The sequence below is a fragment of the Prinia subflava genome, chromosome 3, assembly GCF_021018805.1.
Source record: "Prinia subflava isolate CZ2003 ecotype Zambia chromosome 3, Cam_Psub_1.2, whole genome shotgun sequence".
Classification (NCBI taxonomy): Eukaryota; Metazoa; Chordata; class Aves; order Passeriformes; family Cisticolidae; genus Prinia; species Prinia subflava.
In genome coordinates this window covers 107,631,107-107,642,780 of record NC_086249.1, presented here as the reverse complement: position 1 = coordinate 107,642,780, position 11,674 = coordinate 107,631,107, and the positions used below count along the sequence as shown (strand labels likewise).

Genomic DNA, 11,674 nt, shown 5'->3' with positions numbered 1-11,674 from the left:
CCTGTGCCGCGTTCAGGGCGGAGATGGCAGCAGTGACTGCACGCTGCGGGGCTGTGCTGGGGCCCCAGCCGGGCTCCCCAGGCCGGCTGTGCTGAGGACAAAGGGCACAGAAGGGTCTGTGGCAGCCCTGGGGAATGTTCCGTGTTATTGCTCTTTAGGGTTTTTACTGGGACTCGCAGAGCAGCCCTGGTAGTCTGGAGTATGTGAGATGCTATGGGTGTTGCACATCCTGTTGTATTCATTGTCTCCACACATCTTGCAATCTACAGATCACTGTATTTTGCTTTAAATAAGTTACAATCTCAAAATGTCACTTTTAAGAGAGTGATCAGTATGTATATTTATTACTGGGACCTTACATAAAGCTCAGTCCTCAGCCCAGTGCTATATTTAATTAACAACCTCATGAAAGCGTTTCTCTGACGTGTATTTTGTTAGTGTTGCCTTCCAGGTGATTCCTGGCACATTCTGAGGTAGCCAGCACAGCAGCCACAGTTACAGCACGGGATGCAGAACCTTATGGGAGGCCCTGCATTTCTGTTTGCAACCTATATGTGTGCTTGCTTCCTGCAGGCATGAAGGCTTCCCTTTCCTTCAAGTTCCCTTTTCCTAACTATTCATCATTTTGTTGATCTTGTCATAGCTCTGGGATCTGGAAGTGATATTTTGCTTTAGTTACAGGTTAAAACTTACAGGGCCTGTCCTGCTGGCCCTTCAGAACCTGCAGGATTTCCAATTAAACTGGTGGCCTGAAAATTGCGGTGGAATAAAATGCATGGGAGCAAGCTGGGGAATGGCCACTGGGGTCAGTGGCTCCAGCCATCCCAGGAAGTCCTTTCAGTCCTGTGTTTCTATATCCATAACAATCTTCTGTGCAAACTCTGAGCTTACACTGAAACATGAACGGGGCAAAATGGGTTTAACACAGACCCCAATTGTTTTGAGGGGGTGGGGGCGAAGCAGGCTGGGAGATTACTTTCCTGTCCTGAGTACAAGGTACCACATTTGTGCTCCAGGAAGGGAGTGTGTGTCAGATTTCCATGGTAAAGGATGAGAAGGCAGTGTGCAGCCCTTCTTGGGACTGTGTCTGTCTCATCCTTAGCTGTCAGATATAAAATCCTGTAATCACTCACAACTTTATCAGGCTCTCATTTGAAAGCAGATGGGATTTTTGTTCTATGTCCTTCATAGTTTGGAAGGGTGTTTTGGGGCCTGATTGCTGTCATAACTAGAAATCTCCAGATCTCTTGTTGTATGTCCCACTCCTCTAAGGATTCCCCCAGGGCTCTGTGTGACATTCAGATGATGTGAGGAATGCACAGCCCACCCCAAATAACAGAAAACACATAGCAGAGCAGCACGGGGGCCCCATGCTGCTCCCACCCGCCCTGGGTTGAGGGGGAGGTACGTAATGAGAAGCATTTGCTGCAGCAGCTATCTATAGCCCGCTGTGTTTGGGACGGCCCTGCCTGCCTGACCTCAGAGCTGACGTTAGAGAACCCCAAACGAGAGCTGGGAGTGCTCCAGAGAGCCACAGCCAGGCTACCCTGCCTGGGAGGGACACACAGCACGGCTGATGGAGAGGGAGAATGGATGCTGTTGTCCTCAGAGATGGGTACTCTGGATCCACAGGATGAAGACACTTCAAGTCCAGGTGAACCAAACAGGTTTGAGTCTCTCTGCTGGCTGACTCACCAACAGATCTGTGAGATCACCAAGATCTGTGCTTCTGATCCTCTATAAGCCTTTTCCCTTACGTGTTCTGCTTTCTTAACCACTTGGGTGCAAGCTGAAGGTTATCAGTTGAGTATCGGCATGGTGTCTGTATCAGCTTGCACCTGGGAAACAATTACAGCTCTGTGTTTTGCTAAGTGGGAGGGCTGTGCCTTGGAAGCGTTTCTTCCTAAAATACTTGGTTGTGGCATTACGGATATTGTCTTGTTGCTCCCTGCTATGCAAGAGTAGAGGGCTGGATTCATCTGCCACTCTAGGACAATGTGGTAAGAATTTGATCTGGGAGAACATATGGTTTGAGCCTCAGATCTCCATCATTTTATTGTAATGTAATATCACAGAGAGGCCTCAGTGACAGGGCAAGACCTTGTCTGGCTAAGGGCAGCGTGGTAAAATACAGAGATAAACAACACAACTTGTGAGTTATACACATGGAAGTTGTGAGTGCACAACATAAATACTGCACAAAATACATCTGTGTCGTCAAAAAGGCAGTGATAAATAAGATGCAGTCACAGAATCAAAGAACAGTTTAGGTTGGAGGAAACTTAAAAATCATCTAGTCCACCCCTCTGCCACGGGCAAGGACATTTTTCACTAGACCCAGTTGTTTAAAACCCCATCCACCTGGCCTTGATCACTGAATGCAATCACAGGAGACTCGGTCACTGGAGATTTGCTTCCTGGGTGTTATGAATATAAACACTTCCAAAAAAACCCCCATCACTGTCAAGGAAAATACTGTGATTTTCTCATTCTGTGATGTTCATTGGAATTTTGTCTCCATCAAGAAGAGTGACAGAAAGGAATTTTAGAAGATATCCTTAGATATAATGGCAGTGATGTCAGAAGTGGAGAGAAGAAACAATCATCCTCAGTCTTGTCACAGAAGTGCAGGAAACAGTTGTGAGGACTTTCAAGAGTGGTTTGTTTTATTGCCTTGTGGAGTAGAGAAGGAGGAAGTGAGATATGGATGTGCTAAAATATTAGCCTGGAGGGATAGGTTTTGCACTGGTATTTTAATGATGTAGATTTGTGAATCAACAGTTGAGGAAATGGGATGAAAAAGAATGTTGAAAATGAGGTTTTGGTTTTTCTGTTGTTTCTGTTTTGCAGAGAACTTGGACCAGAGGATCTGGGGGAAGTAGCAGTGTGCTGATATTTATAGGATGAAAATGACATGTCTTGTGAAATTTTTTGATACTACAGTATTAACCCTGGACAGAATAGTGGAAGGGTTGGCCATGTATTGTCAGAGGGAATGATAACTGCCATTAATTCTATAGCCAATGTACATTTCCAAGAATGTTTGGAATACCACCAGTGGAGGTATGTTGCTATCCCAGGATATTTTGCTTCCCTGTTTTATGCAATATTATGGTCTTTTAAAATCTATGTATTAATAACTCAAAACTTCTTAAAATTTGTGTTATCCATTTCATGTTGAAGGACAAGAGCTTGACTTTAGGCCCTGCTGGAATCAGCAATTTTGGAAAAATTGCTAGAGCTTTGAAAATGATGTCTTCTTGCAGGAGGACACTCATAAGCTCCACATCGAGGGATGCCAATGGCCACCTGCCTTCCTTTTGCTCAGTGGGAGCACTCTTCATCTTCTCACCAACCACAGAGCTGGGCTACCTGCTGCTTTCCCTATTTTAAGGACACATCACCAAATTTATCTTTTGTGTCTACATTCAGTGATTCTCTGCATTTTGTGAATAAACATGGATTGTACTCATGGCGTGGTACTCCTGATAAACTGACACTGCATGTGCTGCTGTGTTACAGATATTTCCGTGCTGTTCAGAGATCTTGAAACACTGGCTCAATTTACTTTTGCTCTCTGAACAGGCTGAACTGCAGTTTCAGTTATTGTGGATTTTTTTCAAGGAGTTATTGAGCAAGACATGAGCCTTTAACTTCCACTGAGGGAAGCTGGAGTTCCAAAAGTAACCTTTATAGCTGTGTTTAGGGATCTGGTGTTTGGGGTGCTGTTCCTGCAGCTGCTTTGATCAGCAGACTCAAGCCTCAGAGCTCCCTTTGCATTTAAGAGCTAAAGACCCTGCCCTGTTCTTCTCTCCAAATGCACAAGTTACGCACTGACTGCTTCACAGTTTCTTTGGTGACTTGAAAGCTTTCCAAAATCTGGCTCTTTCATTGTTTCCTCCTCACCTCTGTCTCAATTCCCTGTCTGTAAAATGGGGATAAGACCAAATTTCATACCTCCAAGGGGAAAAGCATGAAGAGAAAAGAAAGGATTTTTTGACATATTGGAGAGAAGTAAGATATGTCTGTGTGACCTTTGTTAGTAGTACATGAAAAGCTGATCAAACACTGAGCAGTAATTAATCACCTTTGGCTTAAACTCTGTTGCTGATTTTCCAGTAGATGACTGTCAGCAGTAGAGCTGTTTCTAGGAAAGTGCCATAGAGCAGTTCCTTGCTACAGACTGGTGTCTGTGTCCTGGAAAGAAGGAATTAAAGGAATTAGTGATTGCATTAGGTGACCAACAAAGCAGAGGTTCCACTTCAATCAAACAGCTAGACCAAAAGGTGTTTTGAAGCATATATGAAAAAGCAGAGTAGAACAGATGAAAGAGACCAATAATCACCTAGTTCAACTGCAAGAAGGATTGGCATTCCTTATATTTCTTTCATTAAAAATTATTATTGGCACAATGTCACTGTTTTGGGATCAGCATTTCAAACCCTTCTTGCTTATGAGTTGAAAAGAGGTTATGGGTCTACAACAACTTTCAGAAAACAAAATCCAGTATGTATTTTGGCTGTGAGCAGATTTTGTCAAGCTCCCAGCTATCGGATGCTCCTACTCTGCTGGCAGATCTCATTATTTCTTACCAGTCTCCTGATGTTTCAAGGATCACCAGTATTGTAATGTTTGTCAGTATGTAGTGCTGCTTTCCCCATGTTAGAATTCCCCATCCACATGACGTTTAAACCAGTTACATATACCAATTTATTCCCAGGAGGCTTGGATGAACAGGACGAGCAAAGGGAAAGTCCCTCTTCAGTGTTCTGACTCCCAGTTCTGCAACATCTCATTCTTTCAGTGTCATCCTGCTATTATTTCTGCTTCCAGGGTCTCCTAACCTGACACTGGCATCTACTCAGTCTCCAGGGAGTCTCTGGTCTGTGAATTTGGCCTTATAGCATCTGAACCACAATGTCAACACTTTGGGGCCCCACACATGGATGGCAAAGGAGGAAACAATTGTGCTGGCCCCTGCTTTCTTGTGGTGAGATCTGCAGTTGCCAGAAACTTCCAGCCTTTGTTCTGGGCTGGGAATGAGTTTCTTCATGGTGAGGAAGGCACTTTCTATTCTGAGCAGAGAAAGCAGCACCAAGGAAGGTTTTCATTTTCTGCCACCAGTGCAGAGCAGTTTGCTGGCAGTTGCAGGGGTTGATAAACAGAGCAGTCCTGACCCCGTCTGTCACGGGGAGGAGGACTGCAGGAGTGGAGCACGTTCCTGTCCTATGGGAAAGGGTCCTTGCTGGAGCGATGCCAAAAGAGTTTTGCTTTTTATACATTTTTCATACATTTCTAGCTCTGTGGACTGTTAATACATAGTTATAACTTCTAATACTTTTCCTGCTGTCTCCCATAGTTTAACAAACGCTTAGGAATACATTCTTGAAATTCTGTTTAGTCTTAATTTTTATGCCTTCCCCTGCAATCATGCACTTCTCCTCTGGTACAGTCCTGCACACTGAGGTCCTACTATGACAATTGTCTGCTTAGTATTTTTCAAATACTTTGAGAGAGGGTTCTTGTTTATGTGCCATTCTTACATTTTTTATTCCTCCCGTCTTGCTGATGCTATTTCTCCATCTTGTTACCCTTATCTGTTAGTGGTTCCCATTGCCTTTGCTAGATCCTTTCTCTGTCTTGTTTTTGTTTTCCCATGGTAAGTATAAATTTAAATTCTGCATCCATTTGGAAGAACTGCTGGTTCCTTCTGTCCCCTTTAATTTGATTAATATTTCCTTCCATCTTTTCTGCTTATTCAACTGGTCATATTGCTGATTCTAATATCACCTTGCTTTTTCCTGCTCTTTCTGAAATGCACTTTGTAAAAATGGATCTGTCTCTGGCACCTTCATGGTCTCCCTGTCTATGTCCTGAGTCCTTTAGCAGCTTCAATGCCTTTATTTGACATTTCTTAGGTCTAAATTGATAACTCACGTTGTTTGAACTACGTCAGATGCCTGGGGAGTGCTGCACTGCTGCTTTTCCATTGCTGTCTTTCCCTATACCCTGCTTCCTTTCATCTTCTGTTCAGTGCTGTGTTCAGCTTTTTGGTGTTGCTGTCCAGATGAACCCTGCCAGCCTTTCTTTTTTCAGTTTCTGGCTCTTTCTCTTTTTCTGGTCAGCCATGGCTCACACTTCTCCACTGGCTAATTCTCTTCATGCTTGGATGTTCACTACCCTTGATTGATTTTCTCCTTCTCTTCCATTACAATCTAAACCCTGAAAATCCTCAGCCTTTAAAGACTTCTAAGATTTCCTTCATCTGCTCTGGTTCCTCCCACTTTCACTTTGCCATCTCCCTAATTTAAATTGGCCTGCACGTTGGAACCTACAGCTGTGTGGAAAAGCAAATCTTTTGGGGGAGATTGCTCTGAGGAGCTGTGGTCACTGCTGTAGGGGTATCTAAGAGGAGGAGGAAGCTGTGGAGCAAAAAGGCTTCTCCGTGGTTTCTGAGAGCTCTTCATGCACAAGCAGTGATTCAAGCTACTGCTGTAGGGTCAAATGAATCCATCCAGATTTTCTATCTCCCCTGCTTTATAGTGGGCCATCAGTTGAGAAAATAAATTTCTGGCTTGTTTGGTCAGTTGTCAACAGGGTTCAATACTCTCTGACCTGATTCTTTTAGAAAGATCACATGAGGAGGATTTATTGTTTGGAAGCAGATCTACTTATTTGAAGATACTTGGCATTACACAGATTTATTTATAGATATGTCCCAGTTTTTACACCTTTCTTACTGTATCCCTCACCTCATGGACACTGCCCATCAGAGAGGTTTTATAGTATTGCCTGATGAGCTTCTGGAAAGCGTTTAGATTTTGTAAGGCAGGCAAACTGGAAATTGTACCTTGTCTGCTTTGTGAGCTTGTGACCCAGTGGCAAATTAGTGGCTGCCAAAGACTTCCACCTTGAGTAATAGATAGGACCCTGTTCTTGGTCATCAAAGACAATATCATACAGGAGAAGAGTATCACAGACTTTGAAATGTTAAATATAAAATTACACTACAACTTGTGAAAAAAAAAACCAGATTAAAGTGGAATGAACACCTTGGCTTTAAAATCAGTGATTCTGTGCACTAGCTGTGCAACTGACATTCTCTGCAGCTAGCTAAGGTGTCATTCAATTTAAATGAAAGGAGGAAAAAACATCCCGTGCAAGTGTTCATAAAAGTGATGTGAGAAGCATTTAACCCATCTGGTTACTGGAAGAGTTCAAGGCCGGTTTGGATGGGGCTTGGAGCAACCTGGTCTAGTGAAAAGTGTCCCTCTCCATGGCCAGGGAGTTGAAGATAGGTGATTGTTAAGTCCCTTTCAATCCACATCACGGTGGAATTGTGACTGTGGTTTTCCTTCCTGACTAGAGGCTTACTAAAGCTGAGCCACCAAGATCTGCTGATCTCGTCTCCTACACTAAATCATCTCCTTGTTGGAGGCTATTGTGTTACTTGAGCATGGTTTTCTCTTTATAAATCACAGAAAATTCTTGGCTGGAAAGGACCCACAAGGATGACCAAGTCCACCTCTTAAGTGAATGGTCTATACAGGGATTGAACCCACAACCTTGGCATTAATAGCACCATGCTCTCACCAACTGAGCTAAAATCTTTGCTAATTACTCCAAATCACCTTTGTGCCTTCCTGTGTTTGGAAATGATTTCAGGAAGGTTTCCTCCATCACATTTCTAGGGACAGAGGTGAGGCTGACTGGCTTGTAGTCCCCCAGATCTTCTTTTTGCCCTTCTAGAAGACAGGAGTGATATTTGCTTTCTTCCAGCCCTCAGGAGCCTCCCATCATCACCATGCCCTCTCAAAGAAAATCACGAGTGGCTTCAAAGTGATGTTACCCAGCTCCTTCACTACCCATGGCTGCTTCATTTCAGGTCTCTATTAAAAGTGGTCCCTCTTTATATATTCCTTGCTCTCGAGCTTCCCTTGGGTCTCAGAGGCCCGCAGTCCCTGAAGGCTGCTGTTCCAAGTCCTTCATCACTGGGGTGCTTGCCCCATTTGGCCGTGGGTCCATATTTTCCTTAGCTTTTGTCTTGCTACAGACTTATCTGCAGAAGCCTCTCTTATTGCACTTTACTTCTCTGGCCATATTTGACTCCACGTGGGCTTTGGTTTTCCCTACCCCTTCTCTGTTGGCTTGGATAACACCTCTATATTCCTCCTGAACTACCTGTCCCTTCTCTCATCTCACAGCACCTCTCAGTGGCCTAAGTTATTTCTGGATATTTAAGAATCATTAAATTGACTCATAAACTAAATTTTCTTCCTTCTGCATTAGTTATGGTCCTTCAGGTTATGTAAAACAGAATCACCAAAGTAGTGGTTTGTAGCCTGATTCAGTTGTTGGAGGAGCAACAGGGCCGGGATTTAGTGTGGAGAACTCAGTAACTTTTAAAGGGAATGGTAGGCTCATATGTGCACTTTTAACCTATGGGATATTTTGGCATTGTGACTTGGATTGGATCATGTGATGTTACCTAATTGTCACATGTTTCTCAAATTGTGTGCATCATGGCAGTTTAAACTGCAAGGTAACAATCCATTATTTTGGGGTTTTTTATAGATCAAACACAATACATTTAGCAGGCACACTGGTCATTGCCTGAGACTCATAAGCAATGCCACAGATATATTCAGGAGATCAGGATTGTGTCAGACATAAACTCCCACAAGATGGAGCTGCACCATACCAGTTCGTTCTGCCTTCCTCTGGGCTGGCGCTCCTCGTCTTAGTGTGTGCCCGTGTGTGTGTTCGTGACCCTCTCCACAGACAGCTCCCCGTGCCTATTTGTGGTATCTGATGTATTCATGCAGCACATTCTGCACAGCCTGTCTGGTCAGTGTGGCTCTGCTCCCGTTTGCTGCTGGCATCTGCAGTCCAGAGTATTTGTGGGATGTTGCATCCCAGTGCAAAACAGTTGTGGATGATAAACATGGTTTGTCAGAGGGAAAAAGAAGGTCAGACCATCTGCTTATTTTTTTTTTTCTTTTTTTTTTTTTTTCTGGAGAAATCATCATGTCTTACTTCAGACCTGCCACTCCATGGCAGACCAGAGCTTGAACCAAAGCTTAAGCATAGAGAAATTTGGTGCAAGTGGGCAATTCTTGGACAGTACCCTCCTCCCTGCAGAATTTTCCCAAGTCCCTGCTGCTGGGCAGAAGAGTCCAACGGAGTCGGCAGCATGTGGGTGAGATTTGACTCTACTGATCTCAGAGCCTTTCCTTCCTGAGCAAACATTTTCCATTCTGAAATAATCACCTCACTATATATAGAAAACTCCTCCAAAGCAAAAGCCATGCTCTTTAGGAAGGGATAATTCTCAGATTGTTTTCTTCCTTTCACCAGAATCAGCAGGTCCTTTGCTATCAGGCTTGTACCTGTTTGTGACCACTGCTGACCACAGGAATGTGTCACCTCATGCAAAAATAACCTGGATTTCCCCTGCAGCCCCCAGCCCCTGCCCCCAGCCCGCGGATTCCGAGGCTGTGTCTGTAATCACAATCCACAGCATTTCGGAAACCACCCCCCCATCTTGCTTCCTCCCAGCTGATTTTCAGGGGAACAGAAGGAGACTTGTTTGCTACCAGGGAGGAAGTCCAGGCCTTAGCAAGCAGCTTTCTAAGAGGCACCGGTGAGAGCGGTGAGCTTCAGTCAGCGCTCATGGCAGAACTGCTGCCAAATGAGGTCACTCTGCTGCAAACGTGGATGGGGAGATCTCAGAGGAGGAGAGGGAAGGAGCCAGGACAGGAAGTGGAGCAGTCAGTAGTGCTCGGCTCAGTCAACTCACCCGCTGGAAATGTTCATTTCAGTTTTGTCTCGGCTCACAGATGAACGTGTATTAGACAGTTTCCTTCTTATCATGATCTCATTCCCTTTTCTCATACAACGATTCCTTGGTTTGACACGGTTCAGCCATCTCTTTGGGAAGGGTTTGGGGGGCAGGCAGCACACAGGCTCAGAGGGCAGCTGAGGCCAGGACTGGAGGACACTGCCCGTGTCCTTTGGGAATCACAGAGCTCGCAGAAGCTCTGGGACAGAGCTCTGCCCCCTTGAGAAAGAGCACAGACTTGTAGAACTGGAGAATACCAGGCTGGAAGTGATCTCAGGGGTCATGTGGTGCAAGTTTTCTGTGTGCAAGTCCATATGAGCTGGCCCAGCACCCTTATTAGCCAAGATGTACAACTTTGACAGGAATCTGTTATGTCTTTTTCATGGTTATTCTAGTGATTAATTCCTCCTTCCACTGAACTACTGCTCTTTCCTTTCAGTTTGTATAACTTCAGTTCTGTGGTATTGCCCCTGCTACACCTGTAATTGCTAGACTGAAATATTGTCATTTAAAAAAATTAAATTTTTTCATTCTTAGAGATCCTTAGAAATCATTACTTTTTAAAGTCTTACTAAAGGTCTTCACATGGAACCTTGTTCCTTGGATCCTGACTCATTCTTATGACTCTTCTCTGGCCATTTTGAGTTTTCTAAAGTCTTTATAAATACTGGACATTAGCTTTGTATCACTAAAGCTGCAGTAACAGAATTTCCCTGTTGCTCTGTGTCCTTCTGTTCAGTCAGTTTATATTTTCTTGACTATCATTAGTCAAGAAACTAAAAACATTGACAGAAATTTAAAAATTATTATTATTATTCCTTGGTAGGAAGTTTATCTGCTTAATAGGAATAATATACTGTACAGATGGACTGAGAAAAACAGTCTACATGGTTTGGTTTATAGGGACCTGTAGGTTGAATATGAATCAGCTAAGGACATATTGCAAAAACAAAATAACATCATATGAGATGGTATAAACAGGAATATGACTTGCAGGATGTATGAACTAACATTTCTGGCTCTGCTTTGCTGTGAACAGGCCCACAGCCACAGACTGTGTACAGTACTAGCCAGTGAACCCCAGAGAATGTAGAAAAAATTGTGAACGTCCAGTGGAGACAATTAGAAGTTCAGAAAATGCAATACAGAAAGATCAAATGATCTGGGCAATTTAGTTTAGAGAAGAATGAAAAGATATGATGACCACCTTGACTTGTAAAGGACAGTTGCAAAAAGAACAATTTACTTCCAGTGTTCAGGACAGATAGTACAAGAAACAACATTTAAATAATAGTAAAGAAAATTCAGCACTGAATAGATTGACTGGCAGGTTTATGAAATCTTCGTTATGGGTGGACTTTCAGAACTAGCTAGGTGCACATCTGTGAGGTATGGCAGGTGCTCCTGGGTTCAGCTGAAGCCTCTTTGAGGTGAGGGAATTAATCATCTGACAGCCCTAGATCTTTCTCCTTCTGTTGAAAACCTGCCTCTACTATGTGTTTAGAAAATACCTGCCAGAGCGTCACCTAATTTCCAAGAGTGTAAACATTCTCATCAGCAAATTGAATTCTACCTGTTTTACCTTAAAAGCATCCACCGCATGCAGCCCAGAGAGAGCACCTTACATTTAGGGCCTCAAGAACAGCCCCTGTGGCACAGAAATATGCCTGTTGTGTGAACTTTGTGTGGCAGGAGCTCTGTGTCCATCCAGAGAAGCAGGGAATGCAGAACTCTTCCACTGTGAGGTTCAAAGATCTCTGGTTGGGTTAGATCAAGAAGCAGCTCACAGGAGCATCTCCTCTTGTCCTGGCTGTGAATACAGAGCTGCACAGC

General features: G+C 43.8%; 1 long non-coding RNA gene across 1 annotated transcript; it reads left to right on the top strand.

Moving 5' to 3' along the window:
• The first annotated feature begins 2 nt into the window (after positions 1 to 2).
• On the top strand, positions 3 to 3,472 carry LOC134548494 (uncharacterized). Its single transcript, XR_010079789.1, has 3 exons — positions 3 to 1,654; positions 2,851 to 3,063; positions 3,267 to 3,472. It is a non-coding gene; the product is annotated as an uncharacterized LOC134548494 (long non-coding RNA).
• The last annotated feature ends 8,202 nt before the right edge of the window (positions 3,473 to 11,674 follow it).